Below are 13,900 nucleotides of genomic sequence, written 5' to 3'. Positions count from 1 at the left end.
CATGTCATTTCTCAGCAGACACAGGCAAGCTCTGCTGGTACACCAAGCAGATGCAGTCTTGCCCTGCTCAAGCTTTTGGCTTACTGGTACTGCTAGCAGAGCGCTGAGCCTGCCATATGAGATGCTCTGCACTAATAACACAAGCACATAACTTTCTGCTGTCCCAGAGTGACCAAAGAGAGCCATAAACCTGGAGTAAATTCAGAGGTGGAATAACCCTTAAGACTGCCCTTGCAGTGTGTGGGCTGGCCATGCTGAATCCCTCCTCTTCCTTTCCTAAATCCTTCCATGTCTTCAAGCAGTAGCTTCCTTCACTACCTTTTTCAGTCCATGCAGTGCAGATCACTTTCATGACAGCACTTGCTCACCCCTAATTCAACATGCTCTATTTATTCTTTGGACAACAAGCTACTGTGGCAAGGCTATACTTCCTAATTCTATACAGAATGGGGATTTTAATGATGGGGAACAAAATTGACCCCTAAAGAGCTGTTAGCCATAATGTCCTTTTGGAAGTGGTTATCTGTCATTCACAGTAACAGGTCTACACAATTAGCATGTGATCATCACGCACTTAAAAATAAAGACAAGGGGGAAGGGACACCCTCACCCTGATGGAAATTTTTCCCCCTTCGTAGAGTTTATTATTGTCTTCATTGCAGAGAGGTTACAGGCTGCAGCAAAGCTCTCTGTGAATAACCCTTATTATGTATTACATGCCACATGATTTGTGCTGAACATGGCACCTTATGATCTGTATTTCCACCATCCTTTCATAATGCTTTTGTGACTTAGCTCAGCTTGTCCTCTCTTTAACCTTTGTATTCAAAACATATTTACAAATATGCATATTTTACACATTCATATGGCATTCTGCCCTGTCACCTGCTGACTCCACCTTCAAGCAATGCCTGAAGACCCACAGGTTTTAATGCATTCCTGCTTTTAGTTTTTCTTTCAGAATGTACCAAGCACCAAAAATAAACCTACCATAGCATTGTTTTTCATTAATTGCCTTCACATAAAAGCTGAGGAAAATGAGAAATGGAGCAAACCCATTGACATTGCAGTTTAAAGTAAAATGGTCTCCACTAGTCTTCCCATAAATGTAGTGGGAAGAAAGGCTAATGCATATTAAAACAAAATATCTCTTGCAGACAGGATCATTTAGCAGTACTGGTGAACTAAAGGAGATGTAGTAATGTAGGAACAATTCCTTCAGCTATAGATGTTTACATATGCTATGCAATAGGAATGCATTTTGGGGAAAGCCAGCAAAAACAGAATGTGACTTTTACATTGAAGACTGTGTGCTTGCTTGAAGAAAACGTTTTTGTACAGGTTAACTTTAAATGTTTCTTAGCTTTCTAAATCATCTAACTGCTATGTATCTTTCTAAATCCTTTTGTAAGACACTTGGAATTAGATTGATGGAGAGTGCTACAGACAAGCCAGGTATTGCCATTAGAAATAGTGGTTCTGCAGCATCAAGATGATGATCCCTTTCCCCCCATGTCTCCCCCTGAATGTCTTCCAAAGAACTCTGTACTATTATTGTCTTGATACATTTGCGGTGTTGTGCCCAGAATTGTCTTGGGTAAGGTAACCAAGTACGGTATATAAGCAAGTCTCTCTGTAAAGCCCACTTTCTTTTAAGCCTATTTTTGCCTTAATGGGATTCATTGCTTCCCTAAGCAGCCCATGTAATTTTCAACAAGGTCCTTTAACTCATTTAATGTGCAACATTTGTTCATGCCTAATTTGTCTGAGCCAGGCCATGTTTGTGTTTTCCTTGAGTTGCAGAAAGGTTGATTGTGAGGGTGGAACTGTCTGCCTCCAGTGAATATATTTCTTTCTGAATTACAGTAATTACTGCAGGTTTCATTTGGTGATGCTCTGCTCTGTGCCCCTCCTTGACAAGGTTAACAAGCAGAAGGTAACTGAACATCAAAAGATAAGTGCCTGATCACACAGGCAATTGTTGACAGTACCATTTTTCTGGTGATGGTGACAACATTCTGTACTGGATCATTCTGCAAAGACATATAGAAATTAAGTTTGCAAGCCTAAGGGTATGAATTGTAGATGTGAATAGATCTGTTTTACCCTCAGTTTGTATCCCTAAGAATATGCTGCCTCTGCTAAACAAAGATAATAGAGAAAATGAAAGATATTTTTCCCTTAATCCCTCCCCCTGATCTTTTAAAAAAATATTTATTGTATCCAACTTTTATTGAAAAGTAATATATTTCATTAAAATATTTATATTATAACACCTGAATAAAATCTTTCTTGACTCACTTTATGTCTCTCCGAATATGTATCTGTGTACATATATATATGCACTTCTGTATTTAAATATATGTCACAAGGAATATATACGTAATTATGTCTACACATATATGTATATGATATGTCTCTCTCCCTTTCTCTCTCTGTATATGTATTTAGAAAAGGGAAATGTAGGACACTGCTTTTGCCTTAAGAAATACAGAACTGTATTATAAATCTGATTTGCCCTGAAATATTCTAAAATTAGTTCACTTGTAAAGTAGTTACAGCCATCACTAGCCATCTCAAGCTACACTGGGTGACCTCAAACTTTTAAATGTAAAATTATGAAAGAAAATCTACCTTTCAGTTATTTTCTTCTGGTGACAACTGCATAATAAGGGAACTGATATTTTAGCTTTAACGTAATTTCTGTTTGAAGTTTTCCCAGTTTAAATTTTCTTTTACAATACCTTATATCACTAGGCCATTCAGTGCTTAATGAACTGGTAGACTTAATATCAAAAACGTGTTTTTTAAGGAGACAAGATCTATTTTGAAGATTTTATAAACATCAAGTATCTCAGAAGCCCCTTTTAGTTAGCTCAGTGATTCAAACTAACAAGTTCTCTCTCATTCCCATCACCCAGAACATTAATAATGGCTGCATTTACCCTATTGTTTCCAGTGATTAGGTTGCCTCCAAGTCACAACCATAACAAATTGTCAGATTTTTAGAAATTATTTATATTCAGATGCATATAGTTTCTGCAACTGTGTGACTGAATGTTTCTCATATGTGAGTGATATGGTGGAAGTTTTCAGAAATCTAAATAGCATATTTATAATTCTCTTATTATGAAATTTAAAATCACAACGCTTTATCAATAACTTAGAAACTGTTTTCCAGTCTGATCTCATTTGCTAATGTTTCACAGAATGCTAACTCCAGCGACTTCCAGAAACTGGCATTTTATCTACCTTAGTGTGAGAAAGGCATAGGAGATTCCTTGTTTTAATCAGATACTGACTTTCAGAGCATTTAAAACATGTAATTGGATGTGCAATTGTTATCTGGGAATTTTCATTAGAGGTCATAAAAAAGAAATCTCACATAGACTTGCATTTTTCACATCTTAGAATGAGTAAGGGAATGGTTCTCCTTTTCTGTGAAGAAAGATAAGAATTTGGTTTCTTTCAGTCTAGCTCAATGAATATATAAATGCATCCAGACTCATTAATACTGGGGTGGAAGAATTGTGCACTTTTAGCGCATTCAATCTATGATACGAAGATGAAGAGAAGAATTTAGGTCACAAGCCACCACCTAGCATACCAACCTATAAAGCAGATCAAAGGAAGAGGGAAGAATAGAGCAGCAGACTTGTTTTGTCTCTTCTCAGAATGCAGACCACACTGCCTTCCCACACTTGTCAACTCCATGTCTCATTTGAAGCTGTGCCTGCCAGTCATGAACTTGTATGCAGAAGCAGTTGCCTGGATGTATGGACTGCACAGAAGCTCAGATGCTTCTCCCCAGGCTGGTCCAGTGTAGGTACTATAAAGGTGGAAAACAGCAGGCACAATGGTTCTCTAGTATGAAATCAAAAAAAGTATTGTTTTAAGCACAAGGTGAAACAGTGGACCATAATTTAAAGAGGAAAGAATCAAAACACTCTGGCTTCATTGTGATCACATCGTGACCACAAAAATTTTGGACCATTTAAGAATATAAGCAGACCTGGGCAAACCTTCTCCTGTTTCGAGAAGTAAGAAGAAAGAAAAAAACATTCGGACTTCTAAAATAACTTGCACAGGCAAAGCTTAATTTGTTTATGAAATGGTTGTAGGTAGCACAGTTGCTGTGCTTCTTCATATGACAGGTGAGAGGAGAACTTCATCCAATAGGTGATGCACATGGTGCAGATCTCTGTAGCAAAAAGCCCCTTCCTGTTCTACTCCATCCTGACATGCAAGGGCTGTTGTAGTCCAAACTCAGCAGTGGGAAGATGTCCTTAAAAGACTGAAAGCGGTGACTGTAAGGCATGGTGTCATGGCTGCGTGAAGAGCCCAAGAAAAGAGTGGCTAAGAGGTCACTGTTTGAACAGTGTGTAATTTCACTGAGGATGAACACCGTTCAATAGCAAGCAGTGTTGCTCAACTCACTTGGGAGGAAAGAACATTCAAACCAATTGCCTGGGACACTTAATGTAGGCTCCAGTCAAAAGACCAAAGGTAAAAGCCAAAGCTCCTTTTCATAGACTGTGAAATGAGGGCAACGTAAATAGGAAGGCGATTCAGAGAAACTAAAGATTCCTAATTTATATGCCTGAAACAGACAGTTGCGAATATCCCGTGTGGTGAGTAACAAGAATGTGTCAATGCTATTCCACAGTAAAAGGATTGTTAACTGCAGAGCTGCAGTGTAAAGAAAAAATAACATCATAAAAATACTCCCTACTGAAAAATGGAAAATTACTTTTTCCTATCAACAGGTAAATTGTACTTTCTTGATAACACAGTACATACACTGGAAGAAACTGACGTAGTGTGCAGTTCAGTCAGGCTCATAAACTTCGAAGTTAAACTTGTTCTCTCTCTTTTAAAACTTAAAAGGAGACAACCACCCCTCCCCCACAAAGAAAAAAAAGTCTGTGTTTTGATAAATAGACCAAAAAATAGTAAAGCAACAAATTGTGAAATGTGCTGTAAAAAAGAACAAATTCTTCACCAGCAGCAACCTTTGTACAAGGAAATAGAAGAGTGTATTCTTGTAGGAGGTGAGAGTATTTTATTTTAGATCACAATACTCTTTAAAATCAGTACTTCAGAACACAGAAGGTGGAAGAAAGCCACCCTAATGAGATGTTATGCTGACTGTAAATCTCTGAGCCACATTCTCTTTGAGTCAGACTCCAACTTGCTAGTGAGCATTTGTATTGCCAAAAATACATCTACAATTGTACCAATATGTATTTTCTCCCCTGTCTTTTGGGTGAAGACAGTCCTCTTCAGATAATATAGTATTACTGACACACAGAAGGCTTTTCAGGTCATGAGGTTGCTGTGGATTTACATGTAGATTTCTGTTCAGAGCTACACATGGTGCCAAGCTCATTTCACTCCAGATGAAGAAAGAAGGTATTTCTAATTCGTTATCACAAACTCCATAGAATCATAGAACCATATAATGGTTTGGGTTGGAAGGTCCTTAAAGATCATCTAGTTCCATGTGAGGTCCAATGGTGGAGCAGATATCCACTTGCAGCCCATGGAGGACCCCATGCCGGAACAGGGGCATGCCCAAAGGAGGCTGTGACCCTGTGGGAAGCCTGAGCTGGAGCAGGCTCCTGGCAGGACCTGTGGCCTTGCAGGGACCCACACTGGAGCAGTCTATTCCTGAAGGGTTGCACCCCATGGAAGGGACCCACGCTGGAGCAGTCGGTTCCTGCAGGACTGCACCCATGGAAGGGACCCACGCTGAGCAGTCTGTTCCTGAAGGACTGCACCCATGGAAGGGACCCACGCTGGAGCAGTTCATGAAGAACTGCAGCCTGTGGAAAGGACTCACATTGGAAAAGCACAGGGAGAACTGTCTCATGTGGAAGGGACCCCACGCTGGAGAAGGGGAAGAGTGTGAGGAGTCCTCCCCTGAGGAGGAAGGAGCGGCAGAGACAATGTGTGATGAACTGACCACAACACACATTTCCTGTCCCCCTGAATGTATGGAGCTTAGAGCAACTGATACTTCTTAGCTTTTCTTCAAGGCAGGTTGAATTGTGTCCCACAGAAAATTCAGCTGGTTGGAATACATAGAAAACGAGTCTGTTTCCTGGAGCTTCTAAATAATGTATTCCTTCTCTGTGCTGCTGTGTGACTCTCTGTAATGAGACAGATAGAAGGAAACCTTGATGGCATTCTCACTTCATTTCAGCCTAGAATCCAGATGAGTTTCATTTTATCTGGAACTGGCTGACCATTCACTTTTAGCATGCTGCCTTTTAGCATGTCACAAAGTCTCTGAGTTTTTCTGAAGTATCTGTTTGGTGCCTTGCAAAATAATCAGTTGTTTCATTTGCACTATTTCCATGTGGTTTTATTTCTACATTTACAAGTGTATGCCTGTGGAAGAGGAGCATTACATAAATGAGGCAGGATCCTTTGAAAAAAACACTACCCACATGCTGTTTACCTTGTAACTGAATATTCAAATCAATAGATCTTCCTATCCTTCCCTGCTTTTCCCTGCCCCCATTTGTGCCTTGCCTACTATCTTTGCACAGAATTAAAGGTCTAGTTCACTTTATTTGAAACCTCTCTGTGATTTTGCCTAAGATGATGCAGAGATATATAATACCATTTTGTGGCCTCTCCGAGCAAGCCACAGGGCTTGACCCCCCGCAAGATGCCTGTCTCCCAGCACAGCACTGTAATACCTTCAAATATTTATTCAATGAGATGACAACTGCAAATGCCACACTTTTGTCTCCATCGACATCTGGAGTGATTTCTTCACCCAGAGCAGGAAGATACTACTTTCTGATGGGGTCTGGAGTCAAGGACTGCTATGCACTCAAACACATTTAGAGAGTGATGCAGAGGCATTGCAGCAGCAGAATCAGCAGCCAAGCCCTAGTGACCCATTAAGTGTAAAAGGGTTTTTGCCTGAATATTTCACGGTCTCAGTGGGGGAACTGTAAAGGAGTTGCATGCAGCAGGTGCCCTCTCTTGTCTTTAATGAGCATCCTAAAAAATGCTAGGGGCGGGGAAAGCCCATTTAAATGCCTGAAATACGTAACAGTTGTGTGTGGAGGAAATCTATGCGCATATGCTCTATCTGGTTTTACTACCTGGAGAAACAGGCCCCATTTGAGACACAGTACAGAACTAAAGCATAGTTATCTTTCCTATCAATTATCCCTTCTCTTCTAGGTCTGCACATTTTATCTGATCTATTAGATAGCCAGTAGGTAAAGAAGAGCTTTATAGACACTGGAAGTCTGTCTCTCTCTCACTTTCTGGCTGTGCACGTGTTCTGAAAGTGAAGAGCTAGCTCCACTGAATAACTTTCTGTCTATTAACTATGAACAGCTCTTAAAAGAATGGGAAAGAATCCACTTAAAAATGAATCAGCTAAAAACTGCAAACAGTAGACTTTCAGAAATGCAGAGCTACTGCTGGTATTAACACAAGTATTTGAATTCTTAAGATACTTTTCCACTTATATAGGCATACGGCTATATTTGCAGGAAAAATAAATGTATGTCAGTAAATATGCAAATATGTGGAGTGGAAATTATATGTACAGGTAGATACAGAAAAACACATATATGTGTACAAGCACATAAAATTCTCAGACAGAAAGAAGACTTTTGAAAAACTTGTATCTTCACTGTGAAATTTTACTGTCCTAAAGAAAACCCAAGCACAAGTGGCAATCTGAAAACAGTAAATTGATCAGCTGCAAACCTGGTCTCATCAGCTCTAGCATCATGGCATCACAGACCAGACAGGGAGAGCAGAGGATCTCAGCAGCTTATCTCTTCTCAGAAGCACATCCTCTGCGGCTTAGTAACACTGAGCTCTCTGGTCTCAGGCCAATACAGACAGACTGCACTGTAGGTTTGCTGCTTTCTGCCTAATAAAATCATGGGCTAGAAAGATCTTATCGTTACTGAAGCAAAGTGGTATGTTGATAGTGTCTTTGTTTTAACAGAGCATTACAAATTTGAGAAATAATTACAGCTTGCTTTTCTATGAAATAACCAAATAGGTCTTGGAGCTGTAGCTGCCTGTGCTGTGTAAGTCCCTAGCATATTTTCACAAAAATACTTACTTTGTGTGTCTTATCTCATTATTAAAATCCACCTTTTTTGCTGGTGAAGAGACAAATTTCTAGTTAAGTGGTTGCAAGTCCAGAAGACACAGTAGCCATTAGGCACACTATTCACAAAGCTGGGGGAAATAAGGAGGAGATGACAGGGCAATGGAACTTCACATACACCTTATTTAAGACTTGCGCTGTCTAGCATAAACTAACTCATTTATAAAAGCCCCAAGGCTAGCCTGATTGAATGTATTCAGTGTTACCATTCTTCCCATACTGGGAAAAAAAATTTAATGTCAGTATGAGTAGTCTCCCCAGCAAATCATAACCAAATGAACTGATGTTATTATGAACCATTTTTCTGAGCACAATAGATTTTTAATGAGGAATAGATGATCCTATGTATCAAGTGGGAGCCTATGGCTCCCACTTGCTGCCTTCCCCTTCCTCAGTTACATGAGATGTTTTCAAGGATGCAAAATAAGCTATAGTCACTGTTCTGCACTAACTCTAGTATGTCCCCAGTGTATACCCGAAAAGTTTGGATTGTTTTGGGTAACAAGCCAATGGTACTTTTAATTTTGTTAAATGCTATGCACATAACTCCTTCTGGTCTTGAAGTGGCAGGCTAGTGTGTATTTGTTTATCATCAGGGATCTGTACTAGGTAAATCTGGCTTATACTTCATTACTGTTTGCTGTCCTTCCTGTTGCTGTTTACCCACGCATTTGAAAGGAATGTGACAACTGAAAAGCTGGATTTGTAAATGGATTAATGCTACATCCCACAAAGATAACTGAAGAAATCAATGACAATTGGACCTCCCCCTGAGAGCTACATCATATGCTTCATAAGGGCTGCTTTACAAGACTTATTTGTACATCCTTGATAAAACTGTGCTCTGCTGGTTATGTCTTCACGCACTGATATGAGGTGTAGCGTTTCACACATGTAGAAGTTTTTATTTTTTAAATAAATCATAAAAAAAAGACCAATGCACTTAAATTTCTTTTATTTGGAGATAAAGTGAACATTAAACTGTATACATTATAAACAATAAATTAGATAACTTGAGAAATGTAAAAGGTGTCCTTGGTTTTTTGAAGCAAATACCAAATGGCAGACTATGGAAGTTTCATTATAACTTTGCAAAAAACTTTTTACTTCATTGCTTTCTCATCATAGATGACAATGGGAAATGAAATCTGATAGGAAGACTATTTCAGGTCTCTCATAAGCACCAGCAATGATTTTCTGAAATCAGTTTTAATGAGTTCAGGTGCATTATCTTTGTTGAACATTTTCCCTTTTTAGGTAACATTTCACTGAAGAGTGTGTTCTGTTAAACAATTAAAATAAACCCACATCAGCAATAAAAACAACAGTGTATAGAAAAGTCATGGACTTTCAGCATGCTTTGTAAGAATTCACAAAGAGACAATATTTTAAGGGCTTCTTCAGACACTTAAACAGCCATGTGTGTAACGCTATCTTCCTTCTGCTCAGGAGCAGAAGTAGAGAGATCAGATGAACACCAGCACCAGTGGAGAACTGCTAGTTCACATTTGAAGTTTAGCTTTTTGTACTTTGATTTTGCCTCGTGTTTGTGAAATCTTATTCAGTAGCTAACTGTAGTGGTAGGAAGTTGTTGCTCCTTTATACTCTCAGTTTTTTAACTGTGAAATGAGGCCAGAAAGGAAAGTAAGCGGATCCCTTTGGACATAATTCTCCTCAACATAAGATTTTTTTTTGTTTGTCATGAATGCCTGATGGAGTCAGTAATGTCTTTGTCTTTCCCATATTATCTGTTAACAGCTTTCAGTGCCTTGCTGCATAACTTTCATATAATTGAAGTAATGTTTGTCTTCCCTTCACAATAAAACATTTTAAGGCCTATGTACAGAAATATTTCTATTATTGCAAATATTTTTTCTGAAGTCTAAGTCTCATCCCCCCAGTAGACGGGCATGGGTATGACAGGTGTAATAACAATATATAAAATTTGAAGAAAGGCAGCTTCTCATCTTGATCTAATGGACTTAATTGTCAGTCACTAATAAATAGGATACTGCAGTAATTTTCACTAATTTGTATTCAGGGTAGCAGTTTAGAGAGTACAGAATTGTATTATCTCATTTTTGTGAATACTTTGCCAGAGACTCTAGATCCAGATTTTCCAAACTTGGCATCTATCTGTATCTATTTAACAAATTGCTAGTCCATGTCATTTTTCAGGACATCCATTGCATATCTTAACCCCAAAATGCCACAGATGACACTTTTTTTTTTTTTTTTTAATAATGCATAGAAGAATAAATGCGTACATGTCCAAAAGATAGTAGGACTGGGTAAAGATTACTTTTAAAATCTAACTCCAGGTTTTCTTGTATATGTACGAATTTGAGGCATTCTTCCGCACTGCAACGAATGATCTTGACAAAAGTACACTCACTTATAGATCACTGCTCATCTTAAAGAGTATGTACTGGATTTCCACTGGTAATGTTTTCTTGGGAATTTTTCTTATATTTGTAACTATTACCTTGGTTCTGGTTAAAGAATAACATTCCATTATACTAATAGAACAATCACCTCAGTATGATAATGTAACATAGACTATCATATTACTTTCCCCCAAATGTTAGTATACTATTTAATATCACTGGCTAGGGAATCATCAGCAAACTAGCTGTTAGTTTGAGAGTGGGTTAATATTCATGGTGATGTATTTCACTGTGCTTAACCTTAATCCTCAAAGTTCAATTTGTATCTGTCACTTTGTTCACATATGCTGTACATAATCCTTGAACTAAATTATGCAGAGGTGTAAAGTCTGCTTACCTTGCCCTGCTGTCCATATTACAACACTTGCCCTGCCAATGGGCTTGCAAAGCATGAAGAACTGCGTGCCCTCTCAAAACTTTGCCAGCTGAGCTGGAGAGTAGATGAGGTTGTAGCCACTCAACTTGGCTCTTGAGGATACTCTTCCACATAGTTTCTACCTTTACAGCTTTGATTTGTTGAAGTGAATAATGTAGTTCTGCCCTTAGTCCCTGATTCATATTCTGCTGGCCTCACCAACAGTAGGAGTAGTACCATACTCAGCAGAAAGCCTCACTGCCACAAGGTACTCAATCATACAGGCTGAAAGGAGAAGAAAGTTTTGGTGGTCACTAAAAAGGGGAGGTTATGTTTCTGATTCTAGGACCTTTTCTAGCTATACCATGCCATTGATACTTATTCCAACAGTTGACCCTTCTATGATTTTGATGTTTGTTGGTGTTTAATTTTCTCTATATGTTTGTTTTTTTCTCTTCTCTGCAAAAACAATATTTCCAAGTTGTAATCATTATTCATATCTGGGAACCTGACCATTCAGTTTATGCCATAGAAAAATGCCACTGTGCTGAATTGCCTGATAGAACCAGTCTGATTTATTGTTCATCTCAAGTACACCAGGCATGTTCTGCCTTGTCTTGGATTCTTTCTTTGTCTTTCTCTTGTCACTTGCTTCTGATCAAGCATGGAATTGATTTTTTTTCAAATCTTAGTTCTTGCATATAAAGTTGTATCTATCTGACTTATTCCATAAGCATGTTGTGTTTACTGTCTTTATATAAAGCTCTGCATCTCAACCTCAGATTGAATTGTATTGGTTTGATAAGCATTGCTATATCTATCATCTGACTTCAAAGTGACATACCACTGCGCCTCAGAATATTCTGCAAGGAGATATGTGTGCTGTTTGGATCTTTTGATCCTTCTCTGAAAAAAAGGGAAATGATAACATATTTTATCAAAGATTCTTCTGGCTGCTTAATATCATTCAGTTTAATTTGCTTTTAAAACAGCATCCAGCATTTTGCATAGAAGATATGAAAAAATACCATCAAATCAAGCAGCAATATTTCAAAAATTGTTTAGAAGTTCACCAAGAATTAGGTTGTCGTTGCCATTACTCTGCTGTACAAAAAGCAAGATTCAGCCTGTATGTGAACAGAAGGGAAAAGCAAATACTGCTTACCTAGTTCTCAGAGATTAAGCAAATAAGAGGTAGAAAATGGGCAACGATCACGAGATATGATAGCCCTGCTCTTTCTTCCTCTTCTTCTGTTCAAGGTAACTGGAATAGAGCCAGCTGCTTCACAAAAAAGGAGAACAATGAAGAGAAAGAGAGCATCAAGTACATTCTGAATTTTTTTGTCCACCTCCTAGGGTACAGGAACTGGGCTTCATCCTTTTGATCATTTTATCGAAAGTATAAAAAAAAAAATTGTTTAAAGATTCCTGTTAATCCTAGGTAGAGAGATATGACATTCTAAATCAGGCCTAATTGTGCAAATTGTGTCATGAAAATTGAAGTAACCCAAAAACAGAGAGAACATGAGTTTATAAAGCATCTGTGAGGATGGTTGTGATGCAGGAAAATATCATGCAAAACTTTTAATTATTCAAGGAGTGACTCTTTCAAAGGGTATATATGTAGCCTTTTAATAAGACTTTCAACTTTTAATAAGACTTCTGTAATTTAGCCACAATTAACATTTAAAATGTGGAGTTGTTACTTATCAGCACTTTTGTGAAATAACTTCATAAATGTATAGCAATATGCAACTAGTATTTTCGTTGCCACCTGAACTCGGCTCAAACTAAATAAATTATTTTTAAAGAGGAAGACAGTTTTCCAAGTTGAAAAATTAAAAAAAGCACCCTTTTTCCACTCTGACAATTAAAAGAACTATCAGAGGACTGTGGGTACTCGGTGTGAAACATAATTAGTTAAAAGGATTCTAAGTGAAGATGAATTGCCAGGATGAACTCTACTCACTACTCAGGTATATTCACAGTATGGTGTCATATCTGCCATTTTCATTACCTTTGTTTTTCATAATCCTCCAGTTATATTTCAGGATTTAGATGGAAGTTTCAGCTGCCAATCAAGAGGCAGAGGTTAATAGATACTGAAATGTTAGAAAATGTGGGAATTGTATGCTAAAAAGCTAACTAATCTTCAGAGAGAGAACAGAGCTGAAGCCAGGAAACTGGAATTATGTTTAACCACCAGAAAAATAACTAAATTGACATTACTTGGTAAAAACTTTTCTAATTATTAAAGTCAGAGATGAAAATGAGAACGAAATATAAAACTTTCTGTAGCACATATCTTACAAGTCAGTGTTAAAATCAAAATAGGATTATGGAATAAAAAGAAAACCTAGGCAGATGGTGATTTTCCAATCAAGCGGAAAATAGAACAAGGAAGGTAATGTAAATAGAGAAAGCATAAATTATTGCAGAATTGTGGATCTATCAATTTATGAAGGACAAAGCACAGGAGGCTAAAGTAACCAAATAAAATGTAAGAAACTACTACACATTAACAGACCTATGTTAGCTGGTTTAACATGCCAAAGAATACTTGAATGAAATAAAAAGAAATAGAAACAGAATAAAAAAAATCTTTCTGTTGCACAGAACACAAGAAATCATGCTTAAGAAAAATGTTTGTAAAGGTAAGAAAGGTCAATAAAGTATAAAAAGGACTGATCACAGTCAATTGACATTATTATGTCAATTTAAATTTAGAAATAGCAAAATAGGACTTACATTCTTATATGTAATAGTTAACAAATATTTAATAAAATTGATTTTTACCCCTTTGTAAAACTATTGAAGACAGCTATTGTTCTCTCTAGAATGTAAAATATATCAGATTTAACCATGAAAAGTGGTTGAACTCAGACTGAATACTGAAAGTATCATGCTTTACTACTAGTTATAATTCCTTGAATTCAGCCAGAA

This window comes from Strigops habroptila, chromosome 1 (genome assembly GCF_004027225.2).
Source record: "Strigops habroptila isolate Jane chromosome 1, bStrHab1.2.pri, whole genome shotgun sequence".
NCBI lineage: Eukaryota > Metazoa > Chordata > Aves > Psittaciformes > Psittacidae > Strigops > Strigops habroptila.
Note: the sequence above shows the minus strand (reverse complement) of the source record.